Consider the following 17,623-nt stretch of genomic DNA (forward strand, 5'->3'; position numbering starts at 1 on the left):
ATACTACCATTTCTTAAAATCGGACAGTAAAAGCGGCAAAATTTAAAAAATGTGCCACCAATTCTGGGATCTAAATTCATCCGTCCTTGAGGCACGCCTCAAATATGTGTTTTTTTACCCTTATTTGCTATGGAGGCTTGTATTGTAGTTTTGTAAAGTAGTTTTAGATATTCGCGGTGTGCAAGTAATTGGAAAGGGAAACGAGAAACGACCCTGCGCGAGTCGCGGAGAAATATTGCAACTATCTTAAATAATTCATATTGTCAATTGAAATTGTCAAATTGACGTATATTTCATACCTTCTGTCAATGAAGCAGAAAAATTATATATTGCTCCACAATATTGATATGATATGCAATTATTATATAAAGGTAAATTTAATTAATTGTATTTTGCTTGCAGTACTGCGTTTTAATAACTAATTTTATTTACTATATACAATTGTTGATGTTTTCATAACATAACCTGAATCTTATTTTTTTCTTCTTATTGTTTTTTTGGACTATGGCCTTGACAATTATCCAGTAACCAGGACTAATATAATTGGCCAATATAATTAAAAGTGCGAATAATAGTACAGAGCGAAGAAATAGGGGTCGCTTTGCCGAACTTGCACGGTCCCAATAGCTTTATATTAGTTTAGATTAGGTTTAGAAGATTTTATCAATGTCATACTGGCTGTGTGGCATTTATCAATGCCAATTAAATAAATAAATAAAAAATTTAGAAATCATGCTTTCTTTTATAATGATTTATTTTCTTATAAACACGCTTTTTATAAAAAAAACATAAAATAAAATACCAAAAAAACGAAGTTTAACCAACCCTTAGTTTACTTAACATAAAAATCAACCTTATAATATAACAGTAATTTGCTTACTTGCTTGTTTGTATTTCCTTATATTCAATACATTTACAATATAAGATTGGTTCTAAAATGAAGTTATCACGTGTTTATGGGTATATTGTTTGTGTACAATAATTTCATTTTGGCAACTGATTAATATTAACAGAATCATTTGTCCGTTGTTGTCATGTAGTAGGTATGTAATGTAAAGTTTGCTTAATATGGCTGTACAACGCTGATGAGACCAAGGAAGGACGAAACATCTGATTCATATTAGTTTGATATGTAGTATAATAGTAATTATTTTTAGCTAAAAAACAGCTCCTATGAGTGTAAACCTGTTGGAGGCTTAGAGCTTTCGTTGCTATTCTTTTGCGAATAAAATTGTTATTTAATATTTTAATATCGTTTGCAAGCATTAAAATAAATACGGCGCCGTGCTGTAGACGCCCTAGCGAGGGTTTGGCAAAGAATCCCCGGACAAATAATCCCGGACAAAAAATCCCACAAAAATTCCCGGACAAATAATCCCCAGACAAAAAATCCCCACAAAAAATCCTGGACAAATAATCCCCACAATTTTTTTGGACAATGGCAATGTTTTGAACATAGTTATTCAAATCAGAGTGAACAAAAGATTTAAGCAAATAATATTGGAACATGATTCTCACAGCCTTACCTCATTCCCCATATCTTCCACGATTTTTGAAAAAACTCACACTCTTTTGTTACGTAAAATTTGAAGTTTTCGATATGAAATTGGAATTCAAAATAACTCTATACACTGAGGCTGAAAGCATTTGAGTCGATCGCATTCACGGGAAACTTTTAGAGAACTAATCGGCAGCAAATATTTCTTAAGGATTTTCTGTCCGGAATTTTTTGTGGGGATATTTTGTCTAAATAATTTGTGGATATTATTTGCCCGGGATTTTTTGTGGGCATTTTTTGTCCGGACTGGCACACGATCCCTATTCTCATTTAAAAAAATCATTGATTACGTCATCACGCCCAGATGGATGACGTCACTAGTATACCATATATGCCACAATATCATAACTTAAAAATAAAAATCGACCTGTTTCGGGATTTTTCCTTAAAGTCGCCGGTTTAGGAAATAACGAATTTATTCCTTTCATTTGCACCATACTGTCGGTGGAAAATAGTGTCGCGCACGCTTGATTAGCAATTAAAAAACAAAGGAGTTTTGAGTATTGTATTGCAACTCTTCGGGATTTCACCAATCGATGTTTAAAGAATATCTACCTACCTTGGCAACATTCAAATTTTAAGTTTTCACATAGTTTTGAAAGTTAAAAATGGCAGATTTCGCAATTTTTCAATTTTTAATCGCTCATATATCAAAAACTATTAACTTTAGAGAAAACTCACTAAAGACCTTTTCTGTTTGGAATGATCCAAAAAACCTAAAAAAACTTTGTTCCATGCAAAGAAAAATAATTTTAGGAAAAAAACAAAAAAAAAATTATTTAAAAATTTTTTGACCCACTCTTGGTCCTGGCAACATGCAAATTTGTTAAAAGGTGTCCTTTTTGAGTAAGATTGTGCAAAAAATTCGAATCGGAATATTTTTCCTAGCGGATGCTAGGAATTCTGGACTAGTAGTCTTTCTGAGGAATGTTGTGTAACAAGGAGACGTCTTCTGGGATGTTGAGAGCATGTTTTTGTTGTTTAAGATGTTGTGAGAAAGTGGAAGTGTTCTCTCTTTTGGTATGTTCTAGGGAACGAGAAGCTAGTGATCTACAAGTTGTACCTGTACATGTAGCATCACAATCAGAGCATTGTAATTTATAGACCCCACTACGATTAATGGAATAAATAGGGTCTTTATAGAATTAGTAAGACACTGTCCTAGATTATTAGGAACTTTAAAAGAAATATGGGTGTTATCAACTGCTCTTTTTAACAGATATTTAATATCTCCAGCAAGACGATCATGGTGATAAGGTAAGGTAGCATAGAAGGGTTTGATGGTGTTGTCTCTGGGGAATGCAGACTCTCTCAAGACTCTGAGGTGTCTCTTATGAATGATTTTGTTTATGAGATTGGAGTCATAACCGTTATTGAATGCTATTTGACGTAAGATATTGAGTTCTTTATTGTAGTTAGATGGATATAAAGGGATGGTTTCTAACCGATGTACTATATTTTGTTATTCACTATATTTTGACGCCCACTATATTTTGACGCCCCTGTGAACTGCTTTATTTACAGAATTAGAAAAAAAAATGGTAAATACAAAAGTTATTCGATTTTTAAAATATGATCCTTTGACATATATAACATACTAGTGACGTCATCCATCTGGGCGTGATGACGTAATCGACTATTTTTTTAAATTAGAATGGGGTCGTGTGCTAGCTCATTTGAAAGGTAATTCAATTCTCTATTCAGTAATATAAACATTAAGATAATTATTTATACAGGGTGTCCAAAAATATATTTTTTTAATTAAATTAATTGACACAAAAAGGAGAATGTATGTAATTTATTTAATTTAAAATACATTTTACTGCTGTTAGAAAACAGAAATAAAAGTTTATTGCACAAATAAGCATTGATTTTTGCTTAAATTCAATGTTCAAACTCCCAAGAGGTAGATGGGAGGCAGCTTGAACATTGAATTTAAGTGAAAAGTAATGTTTATTTGTTCAATAAATATTTATTTCTGTTTTCTGACAGGAGTATAACGTATTTTGAATTAAATAAATTACATACATTCTTCTTTTTGTGTCAATTAATTTAAATAAAAAAATATTTTTGGACACCCTGTATAATTATTCATGTTAATGTTTATATTACTGAATAGGGAATTGAATAATCTTTCAAATGAGCTCTCGACCCCTATTCCCATTTAAAAAAATAGTCGATTACGTCATCACGCCCAGATGGATGACGTCACTAGTATGACATATATGTCAAAAAATTATAATTTAAAAATCGAGTAACTTTTGTATTTTACATTTTTTTCCTAATTCTGTAAATAAAGCGGTTTACAGGGGAGTCAAAATATAGTGAATAACCCTGTACATAACAAACTGTGAACGGCTGCATATTTGTGTGACATACGGTTGTTGGAAGATATTGGTATGACATGATCCGTTTGTGTAGGTTTCCTATAGACACTAAAATCGAATTGGTCATTTAATCTGGTGATGGTAAGGTCAAGAAAGTTAATTGATTGGGATGATTCTAGTTCCATAGTGAACTTGATGTAGGGGTGGATGTGGTTGATTTTAGAAATTAATAAATCGGCCGATTCAGAATTACCGGATATGAAGACTAATATATCATCAACCTATCGGAACTAATGGAGAATTTCCGGATTCTTAATATGTGTGGATTCTAAATGATCCATAGAATTACCAGCTAAAAGGGGGGAAAGACAGCTACCTATGGCTAAGCCATCAGGTTGTCTGTAATATTTATTATTAAATAAAAAGAAGGCTTGAGCTAGACAAGTTTGCATCAATTGAATAATTGAGTTAGTAGTAGACATAATAATAGAATTTGCTCTTAGAAGAGAATGGACCAGATTAACGGTTTCTTGTTTTGGGACAGAAGTGAATAAGTTGCTGACATCGAATGACAGCATTGTGATGTTAAAAATGAAGATTCATTTGTTGGAGGTTGTTGACTAGATTACTGATATTTTTTACTCAGAAACAAGAAGTGAAATTGGTCATGTTGGAAATAAGATTCAGTATAAATTTTGAAAGGACAAGCCAACAAACGCGACGCTTGCTAACCTGCTTCTTTTTTCAAACCATATTCCGTTTTTAACTTGTCCAGCTAATTCATAATTCGTTGCGGTCCTTTTTGTCAAGACGCATATATATAACGTATTATCAGCATATTGTAAATTTTTATTCTTTCTTTTCTCTGTGCTATACCGTACTATTCCTCCATCTAATTAATTTTAGTCTTTCATGATGTTACCTAAAATTACTTTGCTCGCATAAGATTACTACTGGATGGTAATTTTTGGCAATCTGTCTGTGAAACTTTTTTTTATATAATTATGTGCCAGGTAGGGGAACTAAGTAATCATATATTCGTCCCAGGTAGGCGAACAGGAGAACACATTCTTAATATTCGTCAAATTATCGAAAAATCTCGAGAGTTTAACATAGAATCATATTTGTGCTTTGTTGACTACTCCAAGGCCTTCGATAACGTAAAATAAGATAAAATGTGGCATATGCTTAGAGAAATGGGTACGCCAGAACATCTAATCTATCTATTACAAGCGCTTTGTGTAAATAACACCGCTAATGTAAGAGTTAATAATGTGGTTTCGAAAAACTTCAAATTAAAATCGGGAGTGCGGCAGGGATGTATAATATCCCTGCGTTTCCCCCATTCTATTCAATATATATATTGAACACATTATGCGTCAAGTTTTTGAGGAATGGCAAGGTGGAGCAACGATAGGAGGAAGAAAAATAAAAAAACCTACGTTATGCTGATGACACTGTTATATTGGCGTCTTCACCAGAAAAACTGGAAGAAATTATGAAGAGGCTAGGAACGGTAAGTACGGAATATGGTTTGAAAATAAATATACAGAAAACCAAAGTAATGATCATCGATAGAATCAGAACCAACCAACCAGAGATAAGAGACTTGGCAGGTTACGAAGTGGTCAGACAATTTAATTACTTAGGCTCCGTTATTACTAACAATGGAGGATGCGAAGACGAGATCCGTAGGCGCATCATAATGGTCAGATCGGCAACAGCCAAACTCACAAAAATATGGAAGAATACTGACATTACAAAAAACACAAAATTACGCCTTGTTCGAGCGTTAATATTTTCCATCGCCACTTACGCTTCAGAGACTTGGATCATCAAAACAGCAGATTCAGAACGTATAATGGCATTTGAAATGTGGGTCTACCGGAGAATATTGCGCATACCATGGACCGCACATCGCACAAATAATTCAATATTAGCCGAACTTAACATAAAAACTAGACTCAGCACAACCATCAACCAAAATATACTGAGATATTTTGGACATATAACTAGAAAAAGAGAAGGCATGGAACGAATGATAGTTGAGTTGAAGGCAACATAGAGGGCAGAAGATCCAGAGGAAGATCTCCATTACGATGGTAGGACCAAATAAAGGACATGACTGGTTACTCATTCTCCGAAGCAAAACAACACGCACAGGAGAGAGAGAATTGGACAGAAATAGTCAAACGACTATTTGCATTTACTAATATGAAACAAATATTATGTAGTAGAGACCTCAGCCTAAATCTTAGAAAGCAAGTACTAAAATGTTATGTATTTTCTGTTCTTTTGTATGGTGTGAAGACATGGACTCTCAATAAATAATCCCTTAACAGATTGGAAGCATTTGACAGAATAACCAATGAGGAAGAACTAAAGAGAATAGAGAACAGCAGGGAGATATTGGATTCCATCAAAATTGGAAAACTTCAATACTTGGGTCATATTACACGTGGTGACAGATATGAACTCCTAAAATTAATTATGCAGGGAAAGATTCAAGGAAGGCGCAGCATAGGTAGGAGAAAATTGTCCTGGCTGAGAAATCTCAGAGAATGGTTTGGATGCAGCGCAACTGAACTCTTTCGGGCTGTAGTGTCAAAAGTGAGAATAGCAATGATGATTGAGAACCTTCGTCGCGGAGACTGCACGTAAAGAAGAAGAATAAGTCAAACGACTTACATGACACCACTACATCCTTACGAAGGAGAACAGATAGAGGATGAGGGTGCAAAAAAATTAATATGTAAAATAGTATACAATGCGCTGGAATAAGTGTTATCACCCTCCCATATTAACTCATTCAATTTTAGCACAAAAGCAAAACGCTCGGACAGATCGGTATTTAAAATAATCATAGTATATTATAGCATCAATGTTTCGAACTTTACGCGATCCCTCTTCAGGTGAGAGTCATACCTTTGATTTTTTTAATCATTTGACACCTCATTGGAAAGCTTTTGAAACACTTATTACAAAAACATATAATACTTGGGCAACATTTTCGTCAAAGGCTTTTAAATGCATTCATTTTTTTCGAATCCTGAGAAAACTATTGAGTATTTCTGAAAAATTTAAACGCAGAATGAAAGATTATTTTATTACCGAGGGCCGAAAGTCCCTTAGAATAAATAAAAAAAGTTTCTTTTGAATGATATATTTGAAATTAAAAATCATACTAAATTTTCTCTTCATCTAAATCATAGAAGTTTTTGAGGACTTTTGGTCCTCGGTAATAATGTAATCTTTCATTCTGGGTTTAAATTTTTCAAAAATTCTTATTATTTTTCTCAGGATTTAAAAAAATGATTGCACTTAAAAAGCCCTGGACCAAAATTTTTCGCAGGTCTTATACATTTTTTTGCAATCAGTATTTCAAAAACTTTTAAACGAGTGTCACATGATATACTTTCCTATTAAAAAAAAATTAAAGTTATGACTATCACCTGAAGAGGGATCGCGTAAAGTTCGAAACATTGATGCTATAATATAATATGATTATTTGCGCTAAAAAGAAATACGTTAATATGGGGGGTAACAATTATTTCAGGGCACTATACAGGGTGAGTCATGAGGAACTGTACATACTCCTCCCTCGTACAGAGGCTTCTATGGGGAATAACAAATGACCATTAAAAAATGTCTGCTCCCCTTGTTTAATAATATACAGGGCGAGCTTCGCATTTTGACAGAAAATTTTATTCGTCATAATTTTTGAACGGTCAGATCGATGTGTTTCTTATTTTGGTCAATCGATACACTATTACCACCTAATCAACTGATTTATTCAAACTAGAAAAAAATCAGGTCCGGCTTTAAAAAATTAGTTCGTTTGTGCCTTAGAAAAAATTTCACCCTGTATACGCTTTTTGAAAACTCTAATATGAATTTTACAAATTAGACAAATAGCCAATTAAAATAGGATATTTATTTTTTTCCCCACACGATTTCTTAAATTTTTATAAAAAAATCAAATTTGACTATGAATTAAAGTTTGGTAAAGTAAACCATAGATTTAAAAAATATAACTTTTATCATAAAAATTTATTTTTTTTTAAATATTTGATTTATGTTACCACCTAATCAACTGATTTATTCAAACTAGAAAAACATCAGGTCCGGCTTTAAAAAATTAGTTCGTTTGGGTCTTAGAAAAAATTTCAACCTGTATAAGCTTTTTGAAAACTCTAATATGAATTTTACAAATTAGACAAATAGGCAATTAAAATGGCATATTTATTTTTTTCCCACACCATTACTTAATTTTTTATAAAAAAATCAAATTTTACTATGAATAATAATTAAAAGTTTGGTAAAGTGAACCATAGATTTAAAAAATTTACTTTTATTACAAAAATTAATTTTTTTTAACAAATATTTAATTTATGTTACCACCCAATTAACTGATTTATTCAAACTAGAAAAAAATCAGGAATCAATAGAAAAAATAAATTTAAAAAATTATTTCGTTTCGGTCTTAGAAAAAATTTCACCCTGTATACGCTTTTTGAAAACTCTAATATGAATTTTACAAATAAGACAAATAGGCAATTAAAATGGCATATTTATTTTTTCCCCACACGATTACTTAAATTTTTATTAAAAAATCTTATAAAAAATTTTATTAAAAATAAAAAAGAAAAGATGAAATCACGGTTTAACTCGCTACAACGTTCCAGTTTAAATTTTTTTTTGAAATTTTTACAGCACATATCTCTTACCATTGCTATGACAATAATTTTATCACGTCTATGTTAAACTATAGAGTCCAAAGAGAAGTGCTATGGGGAGTTTTAGATCTAGACGTGTAATAGAAAAAAAAAATGGTGAAACTTTTAATTTTAAGAAAAACGTTGTTTAATTTTTTTTATTTTTATGGTAAAATTGCGATTTTGACAAATTTGATTTTGTAATAAAAAATTAATTAATCATGTGGGGAAAAAATAAATATGTCATTTTAATTGCCTATTTGTCTAATTTGTAAAATTCATATTAGAGTTTTCAAAAAGCGTATACAGGGTGAATTTTTTTCTAAGACCCCAACGAACTAATTTTTTAAAGCCGGACCTGATTTTTTTCTCGTTTGAATAAATCTGTTGATTGAGTGGTAACATAAATCAGATATTTGTGAAAAGAAATTAATTTTTATAATAAAAGTTAATTTTTTTAAATTTATGGTTTACTTTACCAAACTTTTAATTCATAGTCAAATTTTGATTTTGATTTTCTTTATAAAAAATTAAGTAATCGTGTGGGGAACAAATAAATATGTTATTTTAATGGCCTATTTGTCTAATTTGTAAAATTAATCTTAGAGTTTTCAAAAAGCGTATACAGGGAGAAATATTTTCTAAGACCCAAACGAACTAATTTTTTAAAGCCGGACCTGTTTTTTTTTCTAGTTTGAATAAATCATTTGATTAGGTGGTAATAGTGTAACGATTGACCAAAATAAGAGACACATCATCGATCTGACCGTTCAAAAATTATGACGAATATAACTTTCTGTCAAAATGCGAAACTCGCCCTGTATATTAAAACAATGGGAGCAGACACTTTTTAATGGTCATTTGTTATTCCCCATAGGGGCCTCTATACGAGGTAGGAGTATATACAGTTCCTCATGACTCACCCTGTATATTGATTTTTAATTCAGCCAGATTGGATTTGATGGAAGATTAAATAATATTCCTTATTTATTTCTCTATGTAATCCAACTTGTAAAAATAGACAGTTTCAGTAACCTGTATACCTAAACATTTTACAATACTGGTATTAAGTTTAACGTAATTCAACCCATATAATGTGCGAACTTTGGAATAAGCCGGGGCCAAGCCTTCGGTCCAACAACCACAGGCTAAATATCTGATATGTATTTTTATGTGCGACGATAGAGACATTAAAAAGGGAATTAGCGCCGGCATAAAAGAGCTGTAAACCTTCAAAGTGTGTACCAGATTTGAAAATGCGGACCAAACGAAATATATGTCATTAGGGTAATTGCAAGTGATGTTTACGTCGAGGTTGGACACGCTATTGAGAGTATTGTTGTTGTGAGAGCATGAGTCTATAATGCGGTATTTTTAAATTAGTATAAATTAAAAGAATTCTGCAGTATTTACTTCAAAGATGCAAGCAAGCAAGCAATTTGATTCAACCCGACCTGACCTGTGGGAGATGTTCACCCTATCGAAAAAAGTACATTCGGGTGTAACAATTCATTATTGGGGCGAGGTATTTTGACCCGAGCGAAAACAGGGATCACCCCACCTCGCTCCAATGCCCCAGGCCATCCCCCCCATAGCACGCTGATGCGCGATATGGGGGCACAACTATCGTAGCCAAATGCTCCTCACAATGGAATCCTGGGTAATCAGAAAACAATGTGGTGCCCAAATCGAATTCAAAACTAGGCCAGCGTGAAGCGCTCTATGCCTTTATCTTCTGATTACTTATCCGCGGAGCTAAAATTGCTTGCTTGGGCCTCAAGTCATTGTACTAAGCCCCACTGAGCTCAGTCCAATGGCTTGGTGCTCAAGTAATTTTTGTTTTTATGTTTTTCTTTTGGTGGCTTACGCCTTTTTTTGTTTTTTATATTTTTTTTTGGAGCTTGCGCCTTCTATTTTTCTAAGGGCTGACTTTACCTGATCGTTATGTTGGAACTACGCTTTGGCTACGTGTTTCTTCAGCACTTGGTGTTTTCGAGCTACGAACTATCTACTATTACTTATTAAATTCTTTATCACTTTGCTTTCTCTTTCTCTTTATGTTTCTCTTTATTTACTTTATTTACTTTACTTTATTCCACTATTTGTTATTTAGGACGTTTGTGCTTCCATCGGTGGAAAGCGTCATACCCTAACATCTCTCGCAGTATGGGACTTGGGTGGTGATCTAGTTCCGCGAAGTTGACCCTCGTCTTGTCTGTTATCATTTCGGTGACTCTCACCTGTTGTAGTTCTCTGAACAGGAATCTTTCAGCGATATATTTCGGGACTCTGGCTGCTTCTCTTAAGCTGCTGTTGTGAACCGCTTGTATCTTCTTTTTGTGAGTTTTACATACTTGTCCACATGCGAGAGATGCGTATGTTAATACCGGTAATATTATGCTGTTTCTTAGTCTTAACCTCGTTTTTAGTCTTAGTTTACTTTTTCTGCCTGTAAGTCCTCTTAATATTGCTCTTGCCATGTTGGCCTTCTGGACAGTGGCTTCTACGTGTTTTTGGAAGGTTAATCCTTTGTCCATGTTGGCTTCCAGGTATTTAGCTTCATTTTTCCTCTCTATGGGTTTGTTCTGCAACGTCAGTTGTTCTTCTTGCTGTTGTCTTCCTTTATTATATAGTACCGCTTGCGTCTTTTCGAAGTTGATGGCTAAATTCCACTTTATACTCCATTCCTCGATGTCTTCTAATGCTGTTTGCAGGTTGGTCACTGCTATATCTACGTTTATATGTTTGGCCACTATCGCTGTGTCGTCGCCGTAAAGGCTCATAAGGGTACCCGGTGTTCTAGGTACGTCAGCGGTGTATATTGTGTACAGCAGAGGTGACAGAACCGCTCCCTGTGGTACTCCAGTCTTCGGGCTTCTGAGCTCGGACAAGACTTGTCCCATTCGAACTCTGAAACTCCGGCCGCCTAAGTACGAGGAGATCAGCCTCGTCATCGCCCCGCTGTACCCATAACCTCGCATTTTATATAAATATGAGCCCCTTATGCCATACTCTGTCAAAAGCTTTGCTTACGTCCAGGAATGCTGCTCCAGTGTACTGCTTATCGTTGAATCCAGTTGCTATGTACTCAGTTAACCTAAGTACTTCTAGTTCTCTGGAGTGCTCTGCTCTGAATCCGAATTGAGCTTCTGGGATTATCTCTAATCTGTTTGTTTCCGCTTGCAGTCTGCTGAGATTAATTCTTTCCACTATCTTGCTGATCGCTAGGAGTAAGCTGATTGACCTGTAGTTCTGCGTGAATGTGTGGTTCTTGCCAGGTTTTGGAATCATAATGACATGGCCTCTTTCCATCTGTTCGGGAATATTTTATATCTTAGTATCGCGTTCACCATGTTTGTACAATACACTATAGCTCTTATAGGCAAGTACTTTAGGGCTCTATTTGTTATTTCGTCTAGACCAGGCGCTTTTCTCGGTGAACTGTTTTTTATATGTTCGTTTATTTTTTCCGGTGATGTTGGGGGGATGATGTCCTCTGGATCCTCTGGTCTTTCTTCTTGCCCTTCGACTTCTTCCATGAAGTCTACGTCCTCGTTTGGGTGGTAGTTTAACCTGCATTCTCTTTCGAGTGTGGACCTCATCACCTCTGCTTTTTCTTCTATGGTAGATACCATGCCGTTTTCTCCATGTAATGGTGGGATGAGTTTTCTGTCGCTTCCTATCATTTTCTGGAGCTTCCAAACATTATTCATGTTTGAGTCTAGTTCTTCCATTTCTTGTACAAAGTTGATTCAAAGTTGATTGACTTTAAAGATTTACTTTAAAAAAGGAACAACCAACGAAATAGCTATTTGGCTGGTATTGACAGATTCCTGTTGTACCTATCTATATCCTACCCCAGGAAACTGTTACCTACAATAATAATTGTAACAGTTTCTTAGACGTGTATTAATGTAGCGTGTTTAATTTGTCTTTAAAATTTAATTTCAAAATTCTTAAAAATATTTCGCATATTTTCAAATTATATGTCAATTGTACTCGTTGTAGTCATAGTAGTAGGCACTGCCAATTTTCGTCGCAACTGGTTCTGCTAATAGATAAAAAAATAATAGTTATTTATGTATTAAGAGCGAAAAATGATACATTATTGCTTGGGAGTAATATAATAGTTACCGCGTGACGCGAAGCGCAGCGCGGTAATTACTCGAAAGCAATAATGTCACTTTGTGCTTGTAATAAGCACGTACAACATTTTTATACAATCACTTAATAAAATGAATCTATTTTTAAATCGTTAACTTTATTGTAACTGTTTAAACTTTATTTAAATTATTATTTCAATTTTAAGCAAACTTTTTAATCGGTTAATTTGAATGTTAAATTTGTTTGTATTGTATGGTTGTATGATTGCTACAAACGACGCGGGTTTATCAAACTTTTTCTATTCTCATACTATAATATTATATCAGTTATGATTTTACTACCTGTATCATAATGAACTTCATTATATAGGTATAGTGAACTTCATTATATAGGTATAGTGAACTTCATAATGATACAGATTTTCATTCTAATGCAGATTTTAACCAATAGAATTGCGATATGGCATTCGCGATGAAGGTGGCCCACGCGCAGAGACCAATGGCGTGTCAAACACATACGTTTTGACAGTTCTCAATATGTAAACAAACTGACAAACTACTTAATTTGTTTGCGTTACAGAATTAATAAATTTGAAGATATTTTTTGTTGTGAACGATTATAGAAAAAATCGTGTATACAACTTGCATTTATTTATAATTATGAAGCTCGTACTCTATACAAAACTCGCCGCTAGGCTGCTAGTTCCGTATCCCTCATAATCGCTTCATAATGCCCATAATTAAATGCTCGTTGCATAATATACTATTAAAGCGCTAGAGCGATAAAGTGACGGTACTCAGTAAACGTCAACTTTTCGTTGCCATTGACAAGGAAAAAAGTCGCCTTTTTTAAGTGATTGTAGAAAAATGATTTTAAACGATTTTATTTGGAGGTTGAGTTTTTCAGACTGTGTGAGTTGTTCAAAGGCGTAGTAAGGATTGTTTTTTCGTTGAGGTACCTAAGGGTTTTGTTTTTCGTTTGCATTTAGAGAAATCACCAATCAGGTTAGTGGGTGAGCACTGGTTAAGGTCGTTAAGTAGCCTAATCCAGTCTGGATATATTTTGAGGATTGCCTGCTGCCGGTATTATAATATTTTGGATGGAGTGACCAGTACGTCCTTATAGTTAATTTGGTATTCCCGTGTCGGGATCTTTTCGTCGAATTTGTTTGAGGACAGTTGGTAGGAAGTACTAACAAGAATACAGAACAGAGCAGGGAGCTAATGGATTCCATCAAGATAAGAAAACTTGAATACTTGGGTCATATAACACGTGGTGATAGATATTAACTCCTGAAATTAATTATGCAGGGAAAGATTCAAGGAAGGTGCAGCATAGGTAGGAGAAAATGTCCTGGCTGATAAATTTTAGAGAATGGTTTTTATGCAGCTTAACTGAACTCTTTCAGGCTGTAGTGTGAAAAGTTTGAATAGCAATGATGATTGGCAACCTTTGTCGCGGAGATGGCACGTAAACAAGAAAGATGGTAGGAGTTAGGTTTTGGATTTTATGGTTTTCCCTGGTTTTAAGCCGGTTTTTTTTATTGGTGGGGAAAGTCCACCTTTCATGTTTGGAGTATGGCAACACCAAGTTAAGTACGTTCGAAGTTTATGAATTTTAAGAATTATTTGGGGATTTAGTTTGAATTCAATTACAAATTCTTTTAAATAATTAAACAGCTGTTCTGAGCCATAGATGCATTATGCAATTAAGCATATTGGTAAGCCTTTTAAGGTTAATTTTTTCTATCGAGTGATCCGGCAAGTTTTTATTCGGTCACCGATAGCGATATTTGTTTTATTTTGTTCCATTTACCCCTGGACGTACTTGATTAAGGGGATGGTTACGTAGTTTCGGCTCTAATGTTATTTAAATTGGTTTCATTTTTTTTTCAAATCCTGAGAAAACTCAGGATCAGTATTGATAAATAATTTATTTAAGACGTGAATTTCATAAAAACTTAATTGCTTGTTATCCAAGCAGAGAATTGACTAGGATTGGTATATTTTGTGATCCAAGTATTTTGTTGTTAAAGATGTTCAAATTTTTAAACGTTCCATAGTAACAATATATTATTAAAAAATCACTTTAACACTGTTCCTCTTTTCTGGATTGAGTATTAGTTTTTATTGTACAGTATATAAATTATTACAATCACTGAATACATAGTTAGTAAAAAAATTATCATATTTATTAACTAAATTAATAATTTGCAATTATACAAATAACAGTTATCCAAGAACATTCAAAAGCCAAAAGACATATAAAGTCGGGATAGCCGCAAAATATTTGCGAATTATGTACCGATTGCCTTAATACAGATATTGTTGAACCGTAAATATTCTTTTTCTGTTCTGAAAAAAGTACTTGAAAAATCGAAAACTTAATGGCTGCTACTTGTGGCCACTTTTTTCATTCAGACCACTGTCTTAAAAATATTTTAAAATGGGGCTTTCTAAATAAAAAAATATTTATAAACAAAAAAGTTATTACAAACTAAACCCGAAAGAAAGCATCTTTTCAGTTGTTTAAAATTATTAAAAGAAACAATAAAAATATGTAATTTAATTAATTTTTAATGTTGTTTATTCTTGCCTTTTTTCATTCTTCACATCTTCGGCTTTTCTCACCTTTTCAGCTTTTCTTTTTCTGTGGTACGTTAGCCACTTATCCGATGTCGTCACAGATCGTATTTTTTTTCCTAGGTCTTTTAACACCCAACATTTTGGAAGTTTTAGGCCAAAAAAGAGTTGACTAAACGCCAAACGGGCTTGGAAGAACGGGCATTGATGTTATATTTATGGTTATTGATGTTGATGAATGTGATATTATGACTGAAGGACATTTTAGGAGATGTAATAATGTGTACCCTAAATATTACCAGATAATGGGGATTCAGGTGATATATCCTATTCCACGAACATACGACTGTTGTGGATTATCTCGACAACGAATATTTTACTGTAAAAATTATGAAGAACGAAAGTAAATTACAAAATACATTGATGTTTATTGGAACAATTATTAGACCCATTTACTTTCGCACTTCATATGTTGCACACAAAAATATTCGTTGTCGCGATAATCCAAGACAGTCGTATATTCGTGGAATAGCCCATAGTTAAATATTTTGTTCTTTAACTTTATTTATATTAGGCGGTGATGGAGTTATCTGTCTTGTTGACGCCTTGGAAGCAGATATTTGGTCCTATAGCAGTGTGATCTATTTTATTATTGTTGTGATGAAGAATCACAACGTTCTATCGTTAGAAAGAATCTCACATTTCATCCTTTTTCGTAATACAGTAAAACCTGTCAATAACGGCCACTAAAAATGAAAGAACTATTGGCCGATATAGAAAGGTGGCCGCTATTGCCAGTTTTTTTAGTCTACATATTACAAAATACATTGATGTTTATTGGAACAATTATTAGACCCATTTACTTTCGCACTTCATATGTTGCACACAAAAATATTCGTTGTCGCGATAATCCAAGACAGTCGTATATTCGTGGAATAGCCCATAGTTAAATATTTTGTTCTTTAACTTTATTTATATTAGGCGGTGATGGAGTTATCTGTCTTGTTGACGCCTTGGAAGCAGATATTTGGTCCTATAGCAGTGTGATCTATTTTATTATTGTTGTGATGATCGACATTGCAGATATATTTTGAAAATTATCGATTTTAATCAGACCTTCTGCAATATTTACATCAGTTAATTCAGATTCAATGCTTTCAGTGTCAATGCAAGTAATAATTTCGTTATTTTTGGTGTCGTCCGTAGTAACTTCGGAATTGTTTAATTGTTCTTTAGAATAAAAATTTATATCTCGTAGTTCAATTAACTCGTTCGCTTCAAATTCATTAACAATATTATCTTTACATGTTCTGTTACCCGCTTTTTGATTTTGTTTTTAATTGTCGCCACGTATTAAATAGGTCTTCATCTTCAATATTCTCCATACAGCTGTTGTCAAGACCGAGTTGAAACGATTTTAACTTGTTTCCTGGAATTTCAGATTGTAATATTTAAAAGCATTGCTTTATTTTTGATGTTGTTGTCTGCTGTATTTCGTTTAATATCAGATCATACAGCACTGCGAAGAGTTTTACTGTAACCGATGTTATTTGGATTCCAGGAATGAAGTACATATTTGCGAACTCCATTCGCCAAAATGCTTGGTGTAACAGTTTTCAACACATTTGCCAGAAGTGGGCAAATTTTGTTTTCAATTTTTTATGACAATTTTGAGTGCGTCAGATAGGAACAGCCACTTCCAGTTTTTATTTAAGGGGGTGAAACACTACCATATCCAACGGTTCCAATAAATGTGTTGTACTGGGGAACAAACTGATTAATACAGTGGTATTTTCTCTGCAAAATTCGCTCAAATACATAGTTAAATGGGAAGGGTGACCGTCAACACAAAGTATATTAGTAAATTCGATGCCTGCTTCCTCCAGTCACGAATAAAATATATTAGCGATTTATTCTAAAAATGTTTCCCCCGTCATCCCGGTCTAGGACGTTTCATCGTCGCCAGTTCATCGCCGCTAGTTCATCGACGCCAATTCATCGCCGCAAATTCATCGCCGGCCGATTCATCCCCAATCAGTTAATCGCTAACTGATTATTTCCGAATGTCCAACCAATTTTCGATCGTTATATTTATTATTTATTTTTATTATTAATATTAATTAGGAATTCTAGGAAATAACCTAACCTAACCTAACCCAACCTAACACTACATAAATTTGAACATATTATTTCTACAAGGGCCATTTAACACTACAAATTTAGTACTATTTAGTATAAAATTTAGGGGAAGTAGAAATAGAACAGTAAATTAATATAATAATATTTTTATCTGTTTAATTGACATAAGTTTTGAACTGAATTTAACGTCGTCGTGTC

This window comes from Diabrotica virgifera, chromosome 1, assembly GCF_917563875.1.
Source record: "Diabrotica virgifera virgifera chromosome 1, PGI_DIABVI_V3a".
NCBI lineage: Eukaryota > Metazoa > Arthropoda > Insecta > Coleoptera > Chrysomelidae > Diabrotica > Diabrotica virgifera.